A 15,246-nucleotide genomic window follows, 5' to 3' on the forward strand; every position below is an offset into this window, starting at 1 on the left:
GTTTCTGTTCCCAATATGTTATCACTCTTTCTCCTGCAAATGCTGACTTGCTGTCTTTATTTCTACTTATTTTTCTTTGAAGGGGAAAATATTTGGGTATCATAAGGCTGTGGCTTCAGACAGCATAGTGATGAAAATGTGGACACATAAAATTTCTGTGTGTAATATTTGCTGAGAAATGTCAAATATTTTAATGATGCTTTAATTTTTATTGCTCAACACATAGAAACACATTTACTTAAAAACAATTACATGCTACCTAAAATAACTGTTTTCTTCATCCAAAGTGTGAGTTTATGTTCCCTGCCTTGTTTCCTTTTACTTTGCCTTATAAAATAAAATTATTCACTCTGATAACAAAAAAAAATCACTTTCTCTCTCTCTTGTTTTTTTTTTTTTTTTTTGGTACTGGGGATCAAACTTGGGACCTTGCACTTGTGAGGCAGGCACCAGAACCACTGAGCTAAATCCCCAGCCCTCTCCTTTCTTAGCAACAGCACAGGGAAACAGGCTGATGTGGGTTCACCTTAAAGGTACAGTGAAAGAAATTACATCATTAGCCAATCCTAGTCCCAGAATGGAAATACTCACTAAAAGAAAGGAGTGCACTGTGTGTGTTTGGATTCCAGAATGCTGCTCCACTGGAAGGAGATGGCCTCGCGCTGGAGGACTGTGGGCCAGTGCCAGGCAGGGACTGAGCCCAGTGAAGGGTCACAGTAGACACCAAACAAGCTCCACTTTGCTGTTTATCTCATGACATCAATTAAACATACTCATCTGAATATAGGAATGACAAATTCTAACTTCACATGATTTGGGAAATAATAATTAGAATCATTATAAATCACATCATGCAACAAGCATTTAATTATTGAATATAACTGATTTCCAATGTAACTATTGAAAATGATGGGCAAGTACATTTAAATGTATTTTGAATAACTAAAATTATAGTTGATGTATAGTAGAGCACATTTCTGATGACATATGTGATTGTTACATGCTTTTGATTTACTCTTAAGATCTGCTTCTTTCAGCCAAGCTTTGTTCTTTATTTTGCTTATTTCTGCAGTAGAGTTATTATCAGATATATAGGAGTATAGATTTTGGAAATAGTTATAAATAAACATTTAATTATTGTTGGGTTTTCATTTCATGAGAGTGCCCTTACCATTTAGTTTATATGTGAAACAGAAGAATCTTAATATCATGGTACAAAAAGCTCCACACCAAAAGGTAAGTATGAATCAAATTTTCATTTTTAGGCAACTTAGAATTGCAGATGTGTATGCCTCAGAAAATAATGCTATGTGCTCATCATGGTTAGGTGTTCAGGGCAAAACAAAAGCCTTTTCAAGGGGTAAAGACAGAAAAGGAAGAAGTGAAACTGTCATTATTTGCTGATGATATGATACTTTATGTAGAAGACCCGAAAAACTGCCAAAAGATTTCTAGACTTAATTGACAGATTCAATAGAGTAGCTGGATACAAGGTTAACACTCAAAAAACAATAGCCTTCTTGCACACAAATAACAGACTCACTGAGAGAGAAATTCAAGAAACAATTCCTTTCACAATAGCATCCAAAAAAATGAAATATCTAGGAATCAATCTAACAAAGGAAGCAAAAGACTGAAAACTGAAAACTATAGCACCCTGAAAAAGGAGATCGAGGAGGATATAAAAAAATGGAAAGACATCCCTTGTTCCTGGGTAGGAAGAACAATATAGTGAAAATGGCCATACTTCCAAAACTACTATATAGGTTTAAGCAACGCCAATTAAAATTGCAACAATATAGAACTAGAGAAAACAATCCAAAAATTCATTTGGAACAAGAAGATACCTAGAAGAGAAAAAGCAATTCTAAGCAACAGAGACATGGCAGGGGGTATCACAATCCCCAACTTGAAACTATACTACAAAGCTACTGTGATAAAAACAGCATGGTACTGGCAAAAAAACAACCCAAGGATCAGTGGAATAGATTAGAAGATACAGAAACAACTCCAGACATACTCAGCCACCTCATCTTTGACAAAGGAGCCAACCACCCTCATTGGAGGGAAGATAGCCTATTTAATAAATGGTGCTGGAAAAACTGGATTTCAACCTGCCAATGATTAAAAACAGACCCATCTCTATCACCATGCACTAAACTAAGATTGAAGTGGATTAAAGATCTAAATATTAAAACAGAAGCACTAAACTTGCTGGAAGGTAAGTTAGGTAGAACTCTCAAAGACATTGGCATAGGAAAAGACTTTATGAACAAAACCTCAGTAGCATGGGAACTAGCACAAAGAATCAACAACTGGGATCTCATCTTATTAAAAAGCTTCTGCACTGTAAGAGAAACCACCAACAGAGCTAGGACACAACCTACAATGTGGGAAAAAAAAATTTAGCAGCTGTATCTCAGATGAAGGACTACTATCTATAATATATAAAGAACTTTAAAAAATCAGACCCCCAAAATTCAAAGACTCAATTCAAAAATGGGCATCTGAAATGAACAGACATTTCTCAGACAAAGAAATAAAAGCAGCAAATAAACACATGAAAAAATGTTCAACATCACTTGTCATTCGAGAGATGCAGATGAAAACAACACTGAGATTCCACCTCACCCCACAAAGAATGGCTGCTATCAAGAAATCAACCAATAACAAATGCTCGCAGGGGTGTGGGGAGAAAGGAACCCTGCTCCATTGTTGGTGGGAGTGCAGATTGGTGCAACCACTATGGAAATCAGTATGGAGATACCTCAAAGAACTAGGACTAGAGGTTCCATTTGACCCAGCTATTCCTCTGCTGGGGATCTTCCCAAAAGAATTAAAAGAATCATACCACAGCAATATATGTGCACTCATGTTTATAGTGGTACAGTTTGTAATAACTAAAGCTTGGAAGCAGCCCAAGTGCCCATCAACTGGAGACTGGATAAAGAAGATGTGGTGCTTTTTTTTTTATAAGATGGAGTACTACTCAGCTGTAAAGAACAAGAAGCTAGAGACATTTATAGCTAAATGGATGGATATTGAGGCCATCCTCTTAAGTGAAATAAATAGGACACTCATGTGTAAATACTGAATAGTTTCTCTAGTGTGAGAAACTGAAAGTGTAAATAAGGATTAAAATGATTAAAACAAATAATTGATAATTTGAAATAGGAAGAAAAAGTCCAAAGGTGTAGGGGAAGTGGGAGGGGAAGGGGAAAGGAAAGAAGGGAAAGGAAAAATGGAAACAAAATCTATGTAAATAGGGAAGGGTGGAGGGGTGAAGGGCGCACAGGTAATGGGGAAAAAATAAGAACCAAGATGCATCACGTACAAGTACAAGCACCCAATGATAAATGTAAATGTATACCTAAAATGTACCGATAAAAGAATTTAAGCAAAAAAACCTCCAAAACAAAAACAAAATCCTTTTCAGTTCATAGCTGACTTTCCCTTAAAAAAGCATAAAATTTTACCAATTAAGGACGTGTATGATAATATTTCTCTGAGAAAAAACGGGCTTGGCGACTCTGTGTGTGGTGTTAGGTACAGGTTGGCCAGCCGCTATCTTCATCCCAAGCAATGGCGGTGGCTTCGGTGGATCTGCGGGATCTGGGGGTGTGGGGGCAGGGAGTGCAGTGAGCAAGAGGAGGAGGATGCTGGGAAGCTGTAGCTGTGCACCTTCGTTTCAAGCTGTCACGTTTCCCCTGTTTCTGACACACCCAGGCAGCTGTACTCTGGCAATGACAATAACAGTAACAATAGCAATCATCACTTACTCAGTTTGCTGTATCAGAGCCACGGTGTTGTGACTTTGAGATATGGTCAATTGCTTAAGGACCCTGAGAGTGTTTCTCTAGTTTTACAGCTGAGGATACTGAGGCCTAGAGAGTGTGACCACTGTGCCAAGATCGCAAGTGTAGGAAGGGTCAGAGTCACACGAGCCAGCTGTGGCATGCTAACCTGGAGAAGAGTCCAGCTTTGATGTGGCTTTGAATGGTTTTCACCACTGAAGTCATTGCCAATTACTCAAAAATAGGAACTTGTCACAGTAAATATGTCCTGCTTGTCTTAAGGAGTAGAAGGGAAGGAGAAGGGAAAGAAGAAACTGAGGAGTCACTGCCATTTTAGCAGAAGAGGGTGCTGGCCAGGTCTTGGCCTTTATTTCCCTCATTACTTTTTACAAACTTGTCTCACAAGTGCAACATACTTACAGGAAGCTGCACAGTTTGTGAGAAATACATTCATTGAATTGCCACAAGTGGCATGTAAATGTATCTATAACCTAGACCAAGAAAGAGAACATTACACACCCTCCCACCCTCTTTCTCTCTTTCAGCTACTATAGCCTCATTCCAAATTCCCATGGATTCATTTTATCTACTTTTCACCTTCAAGAAATCAAATTATTTATTTATATGTTTTGTGCCTGGTGCTTTTACTCAATATGTATGAGATTATTGTATGTTATTGAGTATAGCAGTGGTAGTAATTATTTTCTGTTGTTGTATTCTATTTCATGATTATACCTCCTTCACATAGCCCTGGAATCCAATTTCTATTGCCTGGTTCCATGAGACTACAAAAGATTGGCCTAAGTTTTCAGAATCTTGGTGGCCACTTTCTGCTTGGATTCTGGTCTCTTGCTTCTACTACGTTTCGAAAACTGGAAATGCCCCAAGAGAAAGAGAAGGAAGGAGGTTAGGCATTGATTTCCTCTCTCTAAAGTTTGGGCCTCCAGACAGCAACTGGCCATTGGCTTTTTGTATATTGAAACAGGTGTGTGGCTCCTACATTTTACCTCCTTAATGCTGGTTGACTTTTGGCAGGAGCATTGTTCTAATAAAATCTACCCCTCCCTGGTCTTCTGCTTCCTCTGAAGGACACTCTTTAGATGTCTTAAAGAGTTGAGCACTTGGCATGAACGAGAACACTAGAGACAGAAGCTTCTCTCTGAGTTTTCCTACTCTTTTCTTTACTCTCTTATACTCTGTAGAAAAGTGTGGTCTGCTCACTTGATAGAGGAGAAATATTTGGAAATGAAAGTATTATTCCTGAAGTATTCCTCTTCTGTGAACAGATATGTTTGTGTCTCTACAATCATACAAATCACAAGAGAATTTTTTCTAGTCTTATAAATAAATATTTTTAAATATCTGGATATTTTTAAGCCATTAAGCAGATGAATAGTTGAAAAGCAAACAGTGTACCATATTTGATTTACTTTTTATAACAATTGAATATTTGTTCTGGTCCTTTCTTTAAGCTTATTTCAAATCAAACTATTCTAATCTTCTTGTGACCTGCCAAATTAAGATTTTTAAAATATCTTTCTGCACCCACCATGGTCATTTCTGCTTCTCTATACAGTTATGCAATTTTCTTTGGCACATAAGCTCTCTCATTCATATTTTCGATTCCATCGATCTGAGATCCTTACTACCATGAGGTCTTAACATTTTCTTCCTTTAGGCAATTTTCCTTATCTACCCTTCCCAGTTTAGTTCTATTTGCCCATCTTTTCAGAAATTTAGCAAAATTTTTAAGTCTTACACATTAAATAATATTTTTTTCACTTTCAATGACTCCTCAGACTGAGATTTCATTTTTTAGCTACTAAATATTTTTTTGGCTTGTATTACTTTTAAAGCAGCAATGTTCAGAAATGAAAGATTCTGCATTGAGTCTCTAATTTCCAACTGGAAAGCCCAGTAAAGACCATTCAGTTTGTATGGTCTTACAATTCCCCATACAAGGCAGCAAATTCACTTTTCAACTTAACATTAAGCACACACTGTATGTTTCTCCTCTACTTGCGCCAGTGATTTATCCCAACCAGGACTCACATTTTCATTATGGTTTAATGTAAGGATTCCTTAATGTGCAGGCACATCGCTTGGTAACATGAGTGGCACAGAGTCACAGTGTGCCAATGAAGTAAATCCCAGGGTTGTGCCTGCGAGGCTGAGCACTATAAACAAGCGCAGGGTACTGTCTGCAGAAGTGACTGCATGTATGAGCTGGTACCAGCAGGAAGGCGACCCCTCCTCTAGGAGTCTGAAGCCTGGAAAAGGAGTGGTGCTTGGTAGTGCCCACTGTGCCCATGAGGGAGCCCCAGGGGCACCAACTCTCCAAAGGAACAGCCAAATACCAGCCCAGGCTAAATTCACTCCATTCTCAGGAGGAAGTTTTAAATCATCAAGTGAGAGCAATGAATGGATATGTGTTTGACATTGTGCAGCCTAAGGTACATCCAATAATCATTCCCATGTGTTATAGCTTGTATCTAGATGTCTCCCCAAACCCTCGTGTGCTCATAGCTGGGCCTTTTCAGAGCTGCCTGGATCTATGGTGTGTGCATATGGATTAAGGAAGGGTGTGTGATCACTGAACCGATTTACTGAGTGGTTTAGCATCGTTCTGGGTGTGCATGGTGAGAAGCCCTTCCCTGGGTGTGAGTGGCTTGTATCCTGGATGGGTATAAAGGGAGAGAGGGAAGTCTAGCTTGCTGCCTCCTGCCTGCCCTGCCATGAGCCGTTTCTCCTCTGGCACACCCCTCTGCCATGCTGTCCTGCCTTGGAGCAAGCCAACAGTGTACTGAAACCTCCAAACTGTGAGCTACAATAACCTTTCCTCAGTTAACTTTGGGTGTTGGGTATTTTGTTCCAGCAATGAAAAAGTAAGTAAGACACCATGTGAGTTTAAATTAATGTTATTACTCTCATTTTAAATCTGTCATTCATCAGCAGTGACAGACTGAAGAGGGGTAGCTGAAGATGTAACACAAAAGATGTGGTGAGTTTTAGTTTTTAACAAATTTAACAAGAGGAATTTAATTTAACTTATGAGAACTAGTTCAAGTTGGGCAACAGCATTCAGTGGTTTATTAATTCTCTCTCACTGTTCAATAAAAACTTATCCTAATGCTTTATGTAGTGGTTTATTATCACCTGGAACTTGAACCAAGTGAATTTTACTGATCCAGCAATACTGCCCCTTTCAGAAGTCACTGTTAATCTGATGTAAATTCTGCATGTAATTTGATGACTGTATTAAGACCGTGTCCAAAAAAAAAAAAAAGACTGTGTCTTGTTCCTAAGAAGTTTTGAGCCAATTCACAATGGAAAGGAAAACACAATGGGAAAGAGAACCAAAGGAAATTTTAAAAAGTGCTAGGGGCCAAAATAAAACAGATTTGCACAGAAAATGGTTGTGAGAGACAGATAAAAAAGGATGGAGCACAGTAAAAGGGGATAAATTGGTGAAGAGTCATAATTTCTGTAAGACACAAATACTATGCTGAGTTTAAAACCATAACAATATATTATATAAAGATTATTTTTTCTAATATTTATGGATGTGAGAGATTATTTCTCCAAAGCAACATTTTGCCCAGGCAGCAATTATAACTGAATCTCAGGATCGGTCCATTCAGTATATGCCCTTATATGACAAAATCATATACACCATAAAAGCAACAAGACTAATTAAAAGATACTGTGATCTGTGTATTCAAATAAGCAGTTACGTTCTTATGGGAACTACCTTAAGAAGCTGTTGTTTCATAGTTTCCATTCCTTGAAACATTTTTTGAACTTCTTTATTTGCCATTCATTTGGTCATCAGATGTTTGCTCTCTGCCAGGGGCTCTGCTAGATGTTTGGGTTAGGCATTTATCAGCAAAGATGGTGTTTGCCCCCAAAGAAATGAAAGATGAAAGGGGGGAAGAAAGGCTTTACCTGCTTAACCACAACAGAGGTTGATATGCATTGGGTTTCAGAACTGAAGGGTAGCAGTCTGAAGGCTCTCATGGTACATGCCTTTAAACATTCACAGTGGAGCTTCTGACACTTGCAACGGGCAAGATTCCCTCAGAACCAGGCTAGGAGAGTAAGGCAGGTGACAGGAGTCTCCAGCCTGGTCAGTCATTAGGTTCACAGGTTTTCTTGAGCAGATCACACTGAGAGTATAGGAAAGAAACTGTACATAAGGTGATAGAGTTTAGTCATTTTCCAGAGGCAAAACGGACTAAATACTTTTGCTAGTTACATTCTCCAAAAGATCCAGTTTCAGCCATCTCTGTCCTTACTGTAGAAGCATTTGTTACTGATTGGGATCTTCTGCAGCTACCAGAAGCTCACCTGGGTGCTGAGGGACAGTGGTGGGGGACAGGTAAACAGGCTGGTTGTAAGTCTCCTGAGGCCCTGAAGAGCTTGGGTCTCAGTGAGAAAGATCAAACCGAACAATGAAGTGCTTAGATTTTCCCAAGAATATATTCAGATCATAAAGTATTTTTGTGGATCAACTGCTAAAGTTTGAAAGAAGAGAGGGGATGAAGGGAGAGAGGGAGAAAGAGAGTGAGAAGCACGCGTGAGAGAACAAGAGTGCCCTTAGGTTAAGGCATCGTATATAGGGGAAATTGGAAATCCGAGAGAGGCCAATTGATCACTTTTTGAGCAGAGAATTGCTTTTGTTTCTGTTTTTCCCAGCATAGGTAACTTCAGGATTTTGAACCCATGTTATAACTTCTAATCACACAACTCATAGCACAGAAATGAGTTCACGGAATATTTTGAGCATGACAGAAGCATCAGAATAAGATTTCTGTCTCCTGAAACTATTTTCATGAAAGAACAATCACTTATTCCATTACTATAAAATACTATAAAATATATCTTTATTCAAGATAGAAAACATAATTAAGAGAGATTAGGTTTAGTAGAAGCTGGGTTACATGTTCTTCACCTCCTAAAAATGTCACCTTCGGTGTTCTCTATTAGTTGTTTTTGTGAGTAAATGAATTTCAATATTTCACAATGTTTTAAAGATATCTGCTGTTTCAAATTTGGTTATTTTTGCTCAACTTATACTTTATAGCATAAAATAATTCTTTATCCACTTTCATTATTTTTGTAGTACCCAATAATAATACAGTTCCTATCTATTTCTATTTCTCTACCCCAAAATAGCAAACAGATTCCTCCTTGTAATAAATTTTGTCTTGCTAAGAAAGGATTTGCTTTTATTACATATTTGAATTTCCTACAAACCCACACTTGCTGTAGGAGTTTACAAAATTTAGGAGTTTAGAAAACTGCTTAGGTTTCATCACCTTTATCACAAGTGCAAAGCAAAGGCATATGATATAATCAGTTTTATTTAGAAAAGCGAATTCACGTTAGTACAAGAAGACTAATTTGTGGGGAAATTTGTGAGAATGCAAGTGGTTGGAGCTTCCAGGAGAAAGAAGGTGCCCGCGGGAGTGGGGGCTGGGAGGGCACTGCTTAGAAACCCAAAGAACCCCCCCCACCTGGGCTCAGGCAGGAGCTAAGCTGCCACCGGAACAAGCCAATGGGAGGAAAGGGCTTCCCAGTCCCATAAAATGGCCAAGTTTGTTTTTATATATTTAGAAACAAAGTCTTATAAAAGTTGGGAAATTATATATTATACCCTTAGCCCATCACCAGCTTTTCTAAGAACTTTTGGTTAGTCTTCCTTCATCTTATTTCCACCCACTTCCCGGCCTTCTAATTAAGTCCCAGGCATCCCTGATTACATCTGTAAACATTGCAATAAGTATCTCTAAAAGATTACAGCCTTTTAAAACAAAACAACACCACTGTTACACACCTAAAAGCATAATAGTAATTCTCCTATTATAACCAACTCTGCAATCCGTGTTCAAATGGTCTCAAAAGATCTCTGTTTTTTACAGCTTATTCAAATCCAGAATCCAAAAGTTGTGCACACCGTGTGATTGGGTGATACATCTTTTTTGTTGCTGTTGTTAAATTCTTTTATTGGTACATTGTAGGTATACAACACAATTACCTTTCTCATTGGGAATTGTACCTTTATATAATGCATCTTGGTTCTTATTTTTCCCCCATTCCTAGCCCTCCATTCACGCCCTCCACCCTTCCCTATTTCAAAGAATTTATTTCCATTTTTTCCATTTCGCAGCATTTTTCCTTTCTCTTCTTTCCTTTCCCCTGCCCCTCCCACTACCCCTACCCCTTTGGACCTTTTCTTCCTATTTTGCATTATCGATTATTCATTCTAATCATTGGTACATTTTAGATATACAATATAATGACGTTCATCATAGGAAATTTGCACCTTTACATATTCTCTCTTGGTTCTTATTTTTCACCCTTGCCCAGCCCTCCCTTCAACCCCTCCATCCCTCCCTATTTATAAAGATTTTGTTCCTATTTTTCCATTTTCTCATAGTAATCCCATTCCCTTCTATCCTTTCCCCTAGCCTTCCCACTTCCTTCCCCTTTGCCCCTTTTCTTCCTATTTCACATTACCTATTATACATTTAGTCCTTATTTACACTTTCAGTTTCTCACACCAGAGAAACTATTCAATATTTATACACGTGTGCCCTATTTATTTCACTTAAGAGTATGGCCTCAATGTGCATCCACTTAGCTATAAATGTCTCTAATTTCTCATTTTTTATGGCTGAGTAGTACTCCATTTTATAAAAAAAAACACATTTTCTTTATCCAGTCTCCAGTTGATGGGCATTTGGGCTGTTTCCAAGTTTTAGCTATCACAAACTGTGCTGCTATGAACATGGGTACACATATATCACTGAGGTATGATTCTTTTAATTCTTTAGGGAAGATCCCCACCAGTGGAATAGCGGGGTCAAATGGGACTTCCAGTCCTAGTTCTTTGAGGTATCTCCATAATGATTTCCACAGTGGTTGCACCAGTCTACACTCCCACCAGCAGTGGAGCAGGGTTCCTCTTTTCCCATGGACCCGTCAGCATTTGTTATTGGTGGATTTCATGACAGCAGCCATTCTTTCTGGAGTGAAGTGGAATCTCAGCGTTGTTTTCATTTGCATCTCGAATGACCAGTGATGTTGAACATTTTTTCATGTATTTATTTGCTATTTCTACTTCTTTGTTTGAGAAATGTCTGTTCATTTCAGATGCCTATTTTCGGATTGGGTCTTTAAATTTGGGAGGTCTGATCTTTTTAAGTTCTTTATAGATTCAAGATAGTAGACCTTTGTCTGAAGAAGAGCAGGTGAAGATTTTTTCCCACATTGTGGGTTGTCTCTTCACACTGCTGGTGGTTTCTCTTGCTGTGCAGAGCCTTTTAATAAGAAAAGATCCCACTTGTTGATTGTTTGTGGTAGTTCATGGGCAACTGAGGTTTTGTTCATAAAATCTTTTCCTACACCGATGTCTTCAAGGATTCTACCTAACCTCTGTTCCAACTGGTTCAGAGTTTCTATTTTAATATTTAGATCTTTAATCCATTTTGATTTTAGTTTAGTGCATGGGGAGAGATATAGGTCTAGTTTAAATCTTTGGCAAGTTGAAGCCCAATTTTTCCAGCATCATTTATTAAAGAGGCTATCTTTCCTCCAGTGAGGCTGTTTGGCTCCTTTATCGAAGATGAGATGGCTGAGTGTGTCTGGCGTTGTTTCTGCATCTTCTAATCTGTTCCACTGGTCCTCAGGTCTGTTTCTTTGCCAGTACCATGCTGTTTTTATCACAGTAGCTTTGTAGTATATTTGCAGATTGGGGATTGTGATACCCCCTACCATGTCTCTGTTACCTAGAATTGCTTTTGCTATTCTGGGTCTCTTCTTGTTCCAAATAAATTTTTGGATTGTTTTCTCAAGGTCCATGAAGTATGCTGCTGGGATCTCAATTGGAATTGCATTAAATCTATATAGCAGTTTTGGAAGTATGGCCATTTTCACTCTATTAATCCTTCCTACCCAGGAGCAGGGGATGTCTGTCCATTTTCTGATGGCTGATACATCTTTTTAATAGGTACCTTTTATTCTTTCTCAGTACTGCAATTTATTTGTTGAGGAAATGGGTCATTTGGCCTGTAACATTCTCCAGAGCTTGGATTTTTGTTGCCCTACACTTTTAAAGCTTTTATGGTTGATAAATCACATTGCCTGTCCCCCTGAGTGCTCATTGGCTCCAAGCCCAAAATCATATGGGATAAGATTTGTGTCCATCTCTTCAGGTGCAAGAAACAAAGACTCTTCCAGACCACCTCTAGTGGGAAGTTTTATTGAAAGGATACACATGAGATGAGATAAAGAATACAGGAATCTAGATTGTTAACTTCTAAGGATTCCAGGAAAATTCAGGCCTCTCATTAACAACAGGAACCTTAGAACAGTTTGGCTTCAGGAGAACTAGTCTGGCTCTGAGTCCTGCTGGATGCAGACCCGCCAGCCAGGTCACTGGGCTGCTCTTCTCCAGGAAGAGACCTGCAAAGGCCTTCCTCGAAGAGCACCTTCATTTCTGCTCCACATCTGCTACCCTGCATCTGTTCTGCCTGTGTCCTAAGTTCAGTGGTCTGAGGGTTTTCTAATTGGTCTCATGAGTCTTTGTTTCCTTCAGGGAAGGGCTTTTGTGCCAGACCACTTCCTACCATCCATACTTCAAATCATTTATCATTCTCACTTATGAGTTAGCTGCCCTTAATTTGGGGACCTAATACTGGCCTCCTCATTTGTGACCAGGGTGATGGGGTCAGAATGTGTCCACTTCAGTGGAACTATTTATGGAACTTTTGGTCACCAGAGTCAAAGGCCCAAGTTAAAGCATTTGTTCCCAAAGATAGATCTAGGAGATTTAAAACACATCACCACCACCACCATGCATACACCACATTATAATTAATCCATAACTAGAAGTGCAAAATATTAGTTTCTTGGGCTTATTGGCACATGTCTGTAATTCCAGCACTTGGGAGGCTGAGGCAGGAGGATTGCTGTGAGTTCGAGGCCAGCCTGGCTACACAGTGAGTTCAAGGCCAGGCTGAACTACATAGTGAGATTGTATCCAAAAAAAGAGTTTATTGAATCAGAGTAGTTTTGGTTGAAGTATTTCCTATAGAACAATCATTTGTATTTGTATTTTCCTGTTAAACTGTTAAGTTTTCTAATGAACCAGAGATGGTTTGAATCTCTTCTTCTGACAGGAGAGAGAAAGAGCAAGAGAGACAGAGACAGACAGAGACAGAGACAGAGATGGATTGCAGGACTCAGGCCACGGCTGCTTGTCAGGCAGGAAGTGGAAGTCAGGACTCCAGGCAGTGGGCTGTTATTTCCCAGCCACTTCACAGCTTAACCACACTTCTACATTGTGTCCTCTTTCAATTTCTAAAAGCAAAGCAGTTAAATAAAAGAGAAAGTATCTTATTAACGTGAGTTCTTGAATTTTTCCATGTCAATCCTCCTCTCTTGGTTTTAGCTCAGTTCCCGTCTGGGAGGCACCAGCCCTGAAGTGACCCAACGTGACGTGACGTGATGTGTCCACGTTCCTGCTTGGTGACCCTGTCTCTGACCTTTGCATGTCTGGGTTGGCAGCCTTGACCAGGTGTGTTTCTAGGTACGGGAAGCCTACAGGAAATCTACCTCAGTTATGAAAAACCACAGGAAAACACCTTCTTGTGGGTTGGGAGAGTGGAGGTAGCATCTTTAGTCAAAGGGGAACTTAACCAAGAGAAAGATATTAAGATTATTTCTTTGCCAATTGATTATGACTAAACTTAAAAGGGTCACAAATTCCCATAATGCCTAGCTGAATGATAAGATTTAATAATTTTTCTTTTTGTGCTAAAACTTTAACTTACACAGGCACATACATCATTTATATACTTGATTATTATGCTCTCCTCATATAATTTCTTTTTCCTTACACAGATGCTAAGATACTATTCCTTCTGCAAAAAAGACAGTAGCATTTTACCCCTTTCTCAATCCAGGTGTTAACTGTATTTATTTTTCATTTTCACTTTATTTTTCTCAGTGATTTGGGTCATTTGTATATCGTATCCTTACAGAAGTGGAGAACGTATGTTGTTTTTCATGTCTAACAAGTAATTAAATTAAAACTCATCTCATCTGCTCTGAAAATTGTGCCACATTTTAACAGGAAGACACCTTGAACCAAACCTATAATAAAGAAGAATTAGAGACAATTGAGAAGCATATAGTGCAAGAAAATGTACATCAATACCAAACTGAGTTGGATACATTATGTAACTCATAAAGTCACAACCCATGATTTCTCCTGATTTTGATAATTTTTCTCTAATCATGAAAGGGACTGTTTCTGCCTGGAAAGATGAATGAAGCCAAAAGGATGCTGAAGCACTTGGATAAGACAGCATATTCTGGTGAGGACAAAGCTGCTTTTGGGAAACCATCAATGAAGGTGACCAGCTATAAAGACAAAGTAAAGAACATAAAAGGAGTCATATCTGCCTAGGCAAGGCATAGCTGTAAAAAATATGTATGCATTTAAAATTGAATTCTGAGTAATTTCAATGGGCTGAAATCTCAGTGTATTGACTATAACATGAAAGCTGTTCATCCCAAACTCAGACATGCTAACGGAAGAAAGATCCCTCTGATAAAGGCCTCACTATTTCTAATTGGACTGATGGAAAGATGCGAGCTAGAGGAATCGAGTAGACAGCTCTAGACATGAGCAAGGCATCTTTATTCAACAGTTTGCTACCAGTGGCGCCTCCTTGATGAAGAACGGGAGCACTCTGCTGTATTCTGTGAATTTAAACCTCCAGAGGAGTCTCGGCTAAGGCCGCCACCATCCATTTAGCAAAATGAAGCCCCAGACGTTCAGTCCCCATCTAAGAGGCAGGCGTGGCGTTTTGATAATACTCTCAATTCATGAGATACTTAAAAATCCAAGAGAGGAGTTGTCAGACACTTAAAAAAGTTTTGTCACATATTTATCTCTTTGTATGGTACACACCTTTTAATTGAAAATAATGTGAAGCATTTGCTACTCATTCTTGTCTTTTAGCATAAATAATTTAGCACGTAATTATTTTGTCTTTGGGAAAAAAGGTAATCATTTCTAAATTATTATGATTAAGCAGAATAAAGTCAAGATGTTTTTGTAATTGGTAGAGCAGAACAATTATTCCTTATCAGAGCGTTTTGTTTTAACTCTTTCTTCTTGTCTGATTACATAAAAACATCAAAAAATGAAAGTACCAAGAAGTATTTTTCAAAAAGTTACCTGTGATTTCATCATCCAGAGAAAACTACCATTAACATTTTTGTATAAATGCATACATATATGATATATATTTAACATATATACATATATGAAAGTGTTTTATATACTGATTTATATGCAAACACATATATGTACATATATCATATATTCTCTTTTATGATATCAAACTACACAGCCTGCATTTATGGCCTTTTCTTTTCT

General features: G+C 38.5%; 1 protein-coding gene across 6 annotated transcripts in view; it reads right to left on the minus strand.

Moving 5' to 3' along the window:
- Nucleotides 1-383: 383 nt before the first annotated feature.
- Spata17 (spermatogenesis associated 17) overlaps nt 384-15,246 on the minus strand; it is a 195,474-nt gene continuing 180,611 nt past the window's right edge. For 3 of the 6 annotated variants that reach the window (XM_004867388.4, XM_087209870.1, XM_087209867.1), the window contains one exon: nt 384-13,952. The gene's annotated coding sequence lies outside the window, so the exon portion shown is untranslated. Of the gene's footprint in view, nt 14,223-15,246 lie in introns of all 6 variants that reach the window. The other 3 variants (XR_015450762.1, XM_087209869.1, XM_087209868.1) reach the window with 3 other exon arrangements.

The sequence above is a fragment of the Heterocephalus glaber genome, unplaced genomic scaffold (assembly GCF_053883595.1).
Source record: "Heterocephalus glaber isolate CG9 unplaced genomic scaffold, H.glaber_assembly_v1.0 deba00001067, whole genome shotgun sequence".
Taxonomy (NCBI): Eukaryota; Metazoa; Chordata; class Mammalia; order Rodentia; family Bathyergidae; genus Heterocephalus; species Heterocephalus glaber.